The sequence below is a fragment of the Meleagris gallopavo genome, chromosome 1 (assembly GCF_905368555.1).
Source record: "Meleagris gallopavo chromosome 1, MGAL_WU_HG_1.1, whole genome shotgun sequence".
Classification (NCBI taxonomy): Eukaryota; Metazoa; Chordata; class Aves; order Galliformes; family Phasianidae; genus Meleagris; species Meleagris gallopavo.
In genome coordinates this window covers 168,324,298-168,336,684 of record NC_139404.1, presented here as the reverse complement: position 1 = coordinate 168,336,684, position 12,387 = coordinate 168,324,298, and positions in this window count along the sequence as shown.

Here is a 12,387-nt window from a genome sequence, read left to right as displayed (position 1 = left end):
TTGCACTGGACCCAGTCCTCTCTGGCCTTTGAGAGATGCTCTTGCTGTATCGGGATATGGGAGCATCCTAACAAAGGCGCTGATAGTTCTTCCTGGCTGTGCAGCTGTGAAACCCCACTGTGATATTGCTGCTTGCCATGCTCCAGATGCAATTTACCATGACACAGCAGCTGGAGGAGGTGGTCTCAGAGAAGCACTGGGCAACTCAGAGGACGGGCAAATTTTGTGGAGCACAGGTTTCCTTGCACTGAGCATCCTCATCCTGTGCAGAGGAGAGCTGCACAGTGCTCTCTTGCTACAGGGATACTGATGGGCTGAAATAACCTCCTTTATAAGAAGAAAACAGAATCATAGAATGGCCTGGGTTAAAAAGGACCACAGTGATCATCCATTTTCAAGCCCCCTGCTACGTGCAGGGTCGCCAACCACCAGACCAGGCTGCCCAGAGCCACATCCAGCCTGGCCTTGAATGCCTCCAGGGATGGGGCATCCACAGCCTCCTTGGGCAACCTGTTCCAGTGCGTCACCACCTTCTGTGTGAAAAACTTCCTCCTAATATCTAACCTAAACCTTCCCTGCCTCAGTTTGAAACCATTCCCTCTTGTCCTATCACTATCCACCTTCATAAACAGCCGTTCCCCCTCCTATTTATACGCTCCCTTCAAGTACTGGAAGGCCACAATGAGGTCTCCCTGGAACCTTCTCATGAGAGTTGGGGATGGATCCTAAAAAAAACTTGTATTCACCACTGAACAATAACATAACGGCTCTCAGGCTTATGCAGAGACATCTATGCTCATGCCTCCCTCTACACACATCCATCCCCCAGGGGAGATGCTCTATTCCATCTTCTGTGCATAATCCACCAGCTCTGTCAGCCTCTCCTGGCTCCCAAGAAGATGGATATTACAGATTATGCTTTATGGGAGCTTCCTCAGATGCTATCAGCCACAAATACCCCCCAGCAGCATGCGTTTCCCTCTGCTCCCACTCAACACTAACTGACGGTGGAACTTTGGCACCTCATTGCTCCTCTCTGCAGTTCCATGCCAGTGGGCTCTGTCCTGCCTCGGGAAACTTACTCTGGGGTTTGGTTCTCACCTTCTCCCAGCAAAGAGAAAGCAGCCTCAGGAAATGATGTGTGGGAGAGCCATGGTTTTATGGCTCCTGTACTCCATGTGAAATAAACACTGAGGTGGAGGAACAAGTAAATCATCATGGACAGGAAAGAACAATCCTTTGCTCGCAAAGGATTACAGGAGGTTATTGAAATACCAAACAGATGCCATCAGAGGAACTTTAAGAGCCTCAAAATACTTCAGTGAAGTATTCAAGAAAAGTTAAATATACACTGGATCACTTTATTCACAACTCGGATGGGAAGGAATAGCTCCTTGGCTGTGCACAGCAATAAGAACACCAGCAGTTAGGTACAGGAAGATAAAAAGAATACAACAGATATATTACATGTGAAGAGATAAGTTAACTGCTCTGACAGCATTTTACCTGAGTTGGGGTATGACTAGTATACAAGGGATAGCTTCTAGAATCACAGAATTGCTCAGGTTGGAAAAGACCTTAAAGATCATCGAGTCCAACCACAACCTGACCATTCTACCCTAACTCTAACAGCCCTCTGCTAAATCATGTTCCTGAGCACCACATCCAAATGGTTTTTAAACACATCCAGAGATGGTGACTCAATCACCTCCCTGGGGAGCCTATTCCAGTGCTTAACAAGAGACTTCACTGTCCATTCTTTCCCCAGATAAGTGTCTCCAGTCCTTCTGAGGAAACTTCCCCTGGGAAGGAAAAGTCATTTCTTGGGACACCAGCTTGAAGGAAAGCCTCCAAACACACTGGGTGAACGCCTGGAACTGAGAACCACAACATAATTTTAAGACAATTCATAATTCATTAATGGAACTTCAAGAGAGATTTCAGGCCTTTAATCATGCAGGTTGATCATGATTAGTAACGATCTGTTGCAGTGGTTTGTGGCGTGTTTCCTTATAATTCAGTTCAAGTACAAATCTGCCTTGGCAGTTTCTGAATAAAGCAGATATCCTGTAAGAATTGTTCCTGTGAGAGCAACAGTCTGGATACTGTAACACTAATTTCCATTGTAAGATGATTTTAAATAAATCAAAACCAACTGCTCGCACGCAGGTTCTTGCACTGAAAAGGTAACTTCTTGCCCAGCTGCTGAGAAACTCCAGCCCCATTTTTAAACAGGCTGCTGGGCCAACAGAATTGCTACACAGGCTCTAAAGGAATGAGTGGTGACCAGCTTGTTGTAACACAACATTCATAACACCTCCGGGGAACAGAGCAAACGGTTAAAAGGAAAGTTAGCTGACTCATTCTGTAAGTAGCTGGTGTCAGTCGTAGCAGCTTGGAAGTTAACAGATAAAAATGTTATCACAGCCAGCAGTAATATAGCCCTAACGATGGCACAGACTTGTGTATGAACGAAGCCCAATTAACTGCCTTAAATACGTGCCCAATTTGTATTTGGTAGTAATGTTTCAGTAGTATACTGGAGGCCAATTGACAGCTGCTTTAGAAGAAGTGTCTTGCATTTCCATGCCTTCTGCAGGAGAATAATTTTATTTGAAGACATGCAGAGACTTCAAAGTGCTACTCCCTTCTGGTAAGTAGGCCAAATTCTGTATTCAGTCACACTGGTGGTATAAACTGAGTTTACAGTAACTCCATTGACTTCATCAGCATAATTAACCACTGGAACAACTTATCCAGCGATGCCACGGACTCTCCATCACTGGAAATTATTAAGTCCCAAATGTCTGGCTTGCTTGTTTGTTTTTCCAGAGGAAAAAAATAGAATAAAAACTAAAAAATGAGTTAGTTGGAACTAATAAGCCAACTGGCTTGTGCTGTACGTGATATCAGATGAGTGGGCTGTATTGCCACACTTTGACTTCACAAGCCACAAACGAAAGGTCTTAGTACAGGAACTCCGTGGTAGCACAGTATGGTGTGAAAAGCCTTCCCTCCAGCACAGGCACCTTCTCACAGCATCACCAAGTCTTTTCAGGGCAATATTAACATACAGTGAAGGAGATCCCTCTTGCAGACAAGCCCTTGGCAGGGACCTCTGAACCAACCTGAATCTGTCTGAGATGGCCTGAACTCAGCACTTCATCTCTGCTTCTGCTGAAAGCCAAAGCATGCAGCCCGATACTCACAGTTCATTTGTCACCATCAAAAAAAAAACAACCAACCAACCAACCAAAAAAAAAAAACAACATTTGAGTGTCTTCTGCAAGTTTCTAAGCAATTATACACATGCGTCACCTGAATTATCAGATACCACGGGCTATTTGTTGATTTGTTATGTTTGGCTTCTGTGCAGTAAAAATCATATGTCACCATTTGTGGGGGTGAGTAGGTCTCTCAAATGGTTCAGAAGGGTGTAATGTCTTTCCATAGCCCAATTAAAATATGTAACTGCTGCAAAGACAGTCTAAAGGGAGCCACAGAAACTATTCAAATTAGCAGCTGCTCTATATGGGCTAATTACGAGAATCTGAGTGAGGAGAGGCATGTTAAGAGCCAGATTTAATTTTTTATCAGAGCCATTTCATCCTGGGCAGTGTCACCATGCTGGAGCAGGCTGTGTGCAACCAATCCCACACCACACAGTTACACCAGATCCCAGCAAATTAGGGAGGTTTTGCTGATAACAGGATAGGTCTGGAGCCAAAAGACTAAGCTAAAGACTTGCTGAAAGCCCCCAGGCCTCTGAGCTTCTCTTCTTTTAGTATAAGGAGGGCAAAAGCAAGGGGGAAAATTTACATTGGGATTTTAATTTCTTCCTACGTTTGACATTTGATGATTTTGCCTCCTCTTCCAGCAGCAACAATTCCTTCTGAGTGTATGTGATGTTGGCACAAAAAAGGAAAAAAAACTGATCCAAGTAAAACCACAAGCCACAGGTCACCTCCTCCACCACCAGCCCCACTATGGCATCCAGCCCTGCTGCCATTGGCCACCTCCTCTATCACTAAGCTCCAAGAGGCACTTGCCTTGCTCCAGGCACATACCCCTGGCACTTCTGACACCAAGAAATTAATATTTGGAGTTTTGGAGCTTTTTTAGATTTGGCTAGGATTCATCCATTCTCACCTCCACCTGTCTTCCACTCTGCCTTTCCCCTTCTTTTTAACAGCCATGTTCAACTCTCAACTAAATCTTCTACATAGCATCTATCAACACCTCTGATAACCACCAGGTGGGACAGATTTTTCTCTGCATCACCTTTCAGATTTGCCCTGCACAGTTCAGTCCACAACTGAATACCCAAGTTTTCTACAAGTATGGGTGCCACGCTGCAGACTGCTGAACCTTGCGTGCCAATTTCACGTTTCGGTGGAGCCCAGTGTGTTCATCAGTGGGAACTGCCTATGCCCTGAACTTCTCTTTTCTCCCTTTCCACATCCTCCTTTCTCCTCCTCCTCCTGGTTACATGGCAGTGGAAAGTAAATACTGCTTCTCTTTCCCATCATAGACACATGAGGAGTGAAGCAGGCTTTCCCTTCTCCGTTTCCATGTGGTAGTGAGACCTGATGAATAGGACTTTCCCAGTGCACAGTGAGAGGGAAAGCAAAGGCATATACTCTGCTGCTGAGTCTCAAGATATGGAACTGGACCCTGGTGAGGACCACAGACACCCTCATCACCATCTGACCAAACATTACTCCAACTTTGGTACCTACAGAACACATCCCACCATGCTCACCCCCAAAATGATGTACCCTCATTAAAAAAAAAAAAAAAACATCCTAAATTACATCCACATCAACTGCATTTTAAGGTGATAAGAGACTCTGGGTGGCTGCCTCCAGTCCAGTGCATCTCCAAATTGGCTATCTCCTCCTCATCTATTATTTCTCTCATGTCAGACTCCTCCACTATCATGACATTTGCCATCATGACCTGTTGAAAGGAGTGGAATGCGGTGGGATCATGTTTTGGGAATGGAAACATTCAACATGGAGAGAAGTTGTAAGCCAAAGTATCCCAGGGACAGAAAGATTTGGCCACTCCCAAACCTGCTTCCATCACCAAAGAAGAACCTGAATGAGCCCCAGAGGTGGTCCAGGGAGGGATGCAGAACCCCTTTTTAAACCACAGCGTGGTTTAAATATTTCAGGGCAGAGATTAGCACTGGTGAAAGCTGTCTGCTTGCTACATGTGCATCTAATTAAATGCCCATTTGGGGAAAGCCTTGCAGAAGGAGAAAAAGAACAAGTTATTGCCAACAGCTGGGGGGAATCAAAGCAAACCTCACACAGCCTGCTTCAAACTCGAAGTGATGCTACTGCCAAGAGAGAAACCCAATTTCCTTTCAAAATCTTGTGAAAAGCCAGGGCTGTGACTCAAGGAGCTGCATCTGCAAACCCATCTCACTTGCACCCAGTGCCAGACTCAAACATGTTCCCTTCAACAGGTCACAGACTTTTTATCGAATCCTGGTTCAGTGCTCAGGGCTTAGTGTCTGCTCTGGACTTCATGATGTCCCCTTCTCCTCAGTTTTCCATGCAGAAAGCGAACAACTGGGCAGCCCAGCCCAGGCAGAAGCTTAAGCAAGCCCACCATCTGCAGCCCTTCATTTGGTAACGGCAAAATGTAAGGACTGGGTATTTTAGCTACAGTTTTAGTCAGTCCTATTATCATTGCACTGCAGAAAAACCGCCTCAAGTGACAGTTATCCTAAAACCAAACCTCTGCATTATATGGTATACATGTAGCCGAGAATCAATGCCTGTATGGAGGAAGCTCACCCCCTCCAACATTTCTTTTTGTCAGATGTACAACCACGAGCTGTTCCAGACAAGCTGGCCACCACAAATGCTGCAAGTCTCTCAGACACTTCCTACAGCTTCATATTATGTGAACTCAACTGAAGCCTCTTCCAGCAGGAACACAATGGCTGGGATACCCAAGCCTGAGATCCCCAACGCTGGTATTGGTTATTTCTAATCTTGGGACCGTTGCTGGGACCAACAACATCAGTGGCAAAGATCTTGTTAGAAGTAACCCACAGAGTCAGGCCTCAGATGCCACCTCCAACACTTCTCCAAATGAGTAACAACCTACAGGGTTGGACTTTGAAGGAACAGAGAAGGCACACCAAGCAACTGGAAAGACCACCAGAGTACTCTTGCAATACCAGGTCTTTAAAAATCACTAGATAAAGAAAGGAATCTGGCTTCATTTGTTAAAAATTTTCATACTTACAATCACTGTAGCGTGAGGATACAAGCTGTTCAGCCTCCAAAGCAGCATCTAAAGTTTGCAAATCACTCCTAGGACATCTACAGGAATCACTCATTAAGAAGGAGACATTTTGGGACTGGGGAAGTAGACCACAAGTGGGACCACTGCCTCCTGCAGCACACCAGAAGCTTTCTCACATCCCTGCTGCATCTTGCATCTTGGTGAGGTGCAGGGCAGCATGACTACATCCCTCTGTACCAGCACACCAGATTGAGTCCCTTGGTTGGCTTTGGGCAGTCTTCATCCCTTTGGTTAGTAAGTCATACAGCAACAGCAGAAACAACTCCACCACAGACCCGTTAATTCAGACAATTGATCTCTCACATGCCTGGCATACCACCTAGCCTGGCAACCACTTTGACTCTCAAAGCAATCTGAATTTACACCCTAACAAGGCAGATACTGGCACAATCAGGGTATGGATAGTGCTGCTCGGCATCACTGCCAATCTGATTTAGCACTGCCACACTCTGGCCTGTGTATCTTGTGACTGTCCTAAAACAACCCCATAAAAGAAGTTGTAATATCAAATTCCATTCAGAAGGGGAAAAAAAAAAGGAACTTCCAATAATTTCATTGCAGTTATATTTCAGGTGAAACATCCAGAAATTGTGTTGGAAGCAACCTTAAAGCTGAGCTAAATTGGAAGAGCTCATTCCTTTTAGTTTCCTTCTTGTCTGATCATTTGTAGGAAGTGTGCATGATCAGATTTCTACATTTTTGTATCTGTTGATATCCTGTGGATTTCATATCTAACATTCAGAAATAGCCCTGATCCAAGAGACTGGGAGATTTTTACAACCAGCTTTTGGTACGGGCTGTGAGCTCTGCTTTCCTCCTTGGAAAGCCGCCAGCAAACTTCCCCTCTCCAGGGAGGCTTAGACTGAGATCACAGTAAAATCTTCATATATCCAAAACAGCAATCTGCTTGAGCAATCCCTAATTTCAGCAAGCCCCTGGCTTTGCTCTAAAATCAGGGCATCTGTACTGTTTGTACCTTTTCCCTCATACAGTGAGCAGCGTACCAGGAGTTGTTCTATTCTATTTAAAGATCAGCTCCAAAGATAAGATTATGCTTATCAGTGAAAATCTCCAGGCTTTGCAGAGCATTCTCCATCTCAGGAGTACATCTCACTGGATCCCCCAAAAGTCCTAGCAGCCCACAAGGAGAACTTATACATCATGCATGGAGGGGAGAGGCAGCTTCCACTCTGTCTCTAGCTGAGCAGCACCAAACCAACAGCAACAGGTAGGTTGTGATGGACAAACACTTAGTTGGCTATCAGAGCTGGGCCCTAGAAGGACAGTGAAGCACTGCTTTTACAGTAGGTTTTCCACCCTCGCTGCAAAGTTGAGGAACAGCACTGCTCTCCTTCCCACTGCCTCTCTGCTTACCCACTGGAATCCAAAAGGCAGCTATTTCTGACCCTGCTGACAAATACTGTCCTCTATCACTGCTTGCCTCCCTGGTGGGTGATGGAGTGCAGCACTGGGGCCATAAATGAATCATCGCCACCCACAGCCAGGCAGCAACACGGGGCAGGGGCTGGTTGGGAAGATAGCTCTAAAATTGCAAGGGTTTCAAGTGAGGGTAGGTTTCCTAGCAGAGACCCAGCTCATCGCTCACATAGCGAGGCCACTTTCTGTGTGGAACGAACCCAATGAGCTCTGGCAACCACGCACAGCTATTCTCCTCCAACAAGCACCTTGATCCAGTTGCCCTTGAATCCTTTCTTTCACCCAGGCTGCCCTGCTACTTTTTTGCTCCCTCTTCCAGCTTTTCTTCAAAAACAGACTCATCCCCATTCGGCATTAGCCCAGTACGGTACTGGCACCTCGATTTTACCAAATATTTTGTGGAGTCCTTCTCTCAGTTTAGGGTGCCATTCACACCTCTCCCTGTAGGCCAGTGCCGCCTCGCTCCTCCACAGGCAATGCATTCCCGAGCACAATCAAATCGATTGTGTTGCTCTAAAACAAGTTTGGGCTTTAATCTGTCGAGGGAACAGCACAAGGATTTGCTACCTAATCCCATAAATCTACACTGACATCTTGTGGAGATCACGAGACCAGAATGGCTGTAGCCACAGAGAGCAGAGAGACTGACTGACAGGGCAGCCGAGGCCAAGAGGAACCCGTGTCTGTCAGGCTGACATGTTGGGCACCTAGACCTCACCTTACGGGCAGCCGGGCTGCCCTGAGGGCCTCCAGTCTGTCTGCAGGGAAACCAGTCCCCTCAACCTCAATCACCATTCTCTGTCTAAATCAGGAAAAAGACTTTAGCCAAGAGATCCTTACAATCCCAGCTAAAATGAGACTGTTTACTTTCAAATCATTACTGAAAGCAATGGTGTGGCTCCTCTTTCATAAAAGCCGAAATGCTTCAGGCTTCTCATCAAAGCACAAGCTCCTGAGGAGGAGCTATTTTCATGCTGGAATTTTATTATCTCTGTAAGCACTGGAAGAAAATGGACCTGAGTAGCGCTCCAGGACTCCTTTAATGCTCCTCTTCGTCTTAAAAATATATGGTTTAAGTACTCAGGGAAGTGTTTGTCTCTGTAGTCAAGGAATACAAACTCCCATTAGGCACACACCACACCAATGCCACAGTATGACTGGTCGGTATAGTAAGAGCTGAAGCTCCACCACAGACAAAGTCTTGCAACCAAAGCATCATTCCTCCAGCTTCCTCTTAATACCACACTGGGGAGAAAACGTTTCATAGGTGGTAAAAATAAAAAATTAATAATAAAAATCCAATTTCTAGCAAATCATTCATATAAAATAGTTTTTAAAAGGCAGGGCATGCCATCCAGTGTCAAAGACAAGATTGGGTTGGTGCACAAAGTAGGTGGCATCAACACCCTACTGCCACCTTCTTCTTTAACAGCCATTTGGCCTGTCGTGGGTCTTTCATCCCCTCCCTTCACGCATGGAACCATCCCTGAGAAGTTTGTTTTTTTCCCAGCCCAACTTCTGACACATCAGCTGAAGTTGGAGAGACCCAGCACCAGGCTCCCAAGTACTGTAAGCAGCAGATGGATGTCACAAAGACCACAGCCGCTCGTCAGACCCACAAGCGCTCAGATGAAGGGATGCCTGATGAGAAGGAATACAAGCCTGTAAAATGAAGTCAGCACCGCGCCGCTGCAACCCGGGCAGTCTGAGGTTCTGAACAAAGCAAGGCTTGTCAGGAGAAGGAATGTCTGATATTTCTGGAAAAATGAAGCAAACAAACCACCACAGAGTATCCATTTGGTATGCTACCCCAAAACCAAAGCAGCAAATTCAGCTAAGGACAACTTAAAAAAACAGCTAACCCCTAAGTTGCAAACATGTTGCTTTGCATTTAAGCTCATCATGATTATCAATAAGACCACTGAGGGGGGCAGGGCAAGATCAGCATTTGGAAAGCAGAGATAAAGAAATTACAAAGGCAGAAAGAGAGTGTTAAGAAATTGTACGTGTTCAACCTTTTCATTACACCTTCAATCTGCGGTTTCTGGAGGGAATCGGGGTGTTTGTGTTTGTTTTTGTTTTGTTTGGGGTTTTTTGTTTATTTTGTCTTTGTGGTATCCACATCAAAATACAGAAGGGAACTACCACACAACCCAAAATGCTTGCACCACTGACACCACACCTTGTTTTCTGGCCAAAGGCCAGTTCACCAGCCCCAGCATGGGTTTGGTTCAGGGCTGGGAACAGGCACAGAGGGGAACGAGCTGTCCTGTTCTGAGCACTTACTGATCTGCTCTGCTCAGCCAGGCACCACATCTCAGAGCACCTCAGCCTGCCTCTGCCTCAGTTCTTGTGACATCAAACCATAACAGCAGTCTTCATTTCCTCTGAGGTGGCCAGAACCCTTCTGAAATCCTACTGGAAAGTCCAACCACACTATTTTACATCTGGATACAAGTTCCTGTAGTTCAGCCATCTCCACTCAACAAGATGGTTTTGTTCCATTGCACAACCATTGCAGCTATAGCTACGTATGATATATCACAGGAGTATGGCATTAGCACTACATTAATAAGTCCTCAGCTTCAGGCATAAAGAAGGAAACCTAAGCCTGCAGTATATAACAGATGCTATTTTGCCTTGAACAGCTCCCAATGCTGAATATATTATACTACACATAATACCACCTAGCCAGTTAAAAGAGGGAAAAACTTCATCATAAGAAATCCCCAAATGACCACAGTGAGGGAAACCATAGCTCCAGCACTGGCCGCTTTCTGCTGCATCCACCAGCAGCTAGATTTTGCCCTTTGGGCCACAAAAGAATGTTTATGCTTGCTTCTAAATGACTAATCTGCTAGCAACACTTTAAATTCCTCCAAGACCACTCCTCTGGGATGAACATGAAGTGTGCACCCCTCTCCAATACATGCCCTCACCGCCAAAAAACAGGAAAAAAAAAAACAAAAAACAAAAAACAACCCACATTGTATCACTGCCACTTAGGCTATTAATGTACACTGAACAGCCCCAGTAAGTGTATATACATACCTGTAGCTAGATCTGATTATTCAAATCCTGTTGTCTTGTATTAACTCCCAAATCTATATTTAAGCACTTAAGAAGGAATTACTACAGCTTTCCAAAGATGCTAAGCACCAAGAGCTTTTGTTAAGAGCTTGTCGAAGTAGTGACCTCCTAATAAATAAGTTTAAACGACAACATGCACCTCTGGTTCTAATGCTGTGAAATTCACTGCTCAGATACACAACTGAGGCTCCTGAACCTCTTTTGTTGAGGGCACAACATGTGAGGACACTCTATCTTTCATACCAAAACACAGGTTCAATGCAAAGAACATACATTGACGGGCAAACTTGAAATACAGCAACATGCAGGCTTTCAGGAAGGCCTCTTCAAACAATTCCCAGCATCATTAGCATTTAGGAAGAATGGCATTTATTAAGCAAAATGTATCCAGGCATTAAACTGAAAGTTAAAACCATTCTGGTATCGAATGGATAGACTTTTATAATGTTCTTGCTTTCTACATTCCAAAGTCAGGAATTTTCTGAACAACTCTGCAGAAATCTGAACCTCGTTGCTGCTGCTCTTATAGCTAGAAAGTTGAAGAGCAGCTTACCCCTTCCACAAAATTCTTAAGTCATAGAAAAAGGCCACCTCTTATTTTTCATTTGTTTTGTGCAGTTCTGATTAAAAATCAGTTTGCATGTGAAGGCAGTGCTTTATCTTCATTACAAAACCTCCTGCGCTGACTGTAAGGAAATAGGAATAACCCTGATAGGGTTATTAACTGCTGAAGTGGTTGCTGTAAATTGCAGAAAGCAAGCAAGAATTCAATGCATGAGGCTGGAAATGCCCTAGAAATCTAAGCAGTGAGATGTAATCCAGAATTCTCAACATCTGAGAAAATTCAAAAGACAACTGAGGACAAGTAAATATACTGCATTGCTTAATAGATACAATGAACCACATGCATTTAATTAGAATAAGGCTCATCTAGTTACTTCAGCATCACAGGACTAGACAGAAAATAGTAGCACAGTGCAGCCACAATCAGCAGGCAACAGCTCTCCTTGTGAACAGAACCAAGTCCTCTTGTCTTGTCTGTATTCAGCAGATAGAGGAGATAAGGCCTCAGCTCCAGACTTTGCAGTAATCATAAGGAAGCTTGCTCTAATCAAACATAATTTTGTGGATTACTCAACAACTAGGCTATTCTTAAGCATTCTTTGATGAGAAATTGGTCAAAGGCTTCAGAATTGCTGAATGAACAGTAGAAGAGACTTCTTGTATTATTTTATGCAACTCACCACTATTACGCTGTACATATATCTCAAGAATACGAGAGCTTTTCACTGAGAAGGTGAACTAAGGATTCATTTCACATGACCTAGTCAGTACCTACATTTTAAAATGAACCAAAAGGGATGATTAATGAAAGGAGATGGTATTCCAAATATCATCCAAATACCTGTGCATTTCATGAGCTCGCAAAATGAAGTGTTTGTTACTGTCTCGGTAACAGGTTTTAATAAGGCTGCATTAGGAATTTTAAAAAATGAAAGCACTGCAAGTTTTCAAGAACGGGAAAGATGAACAAAC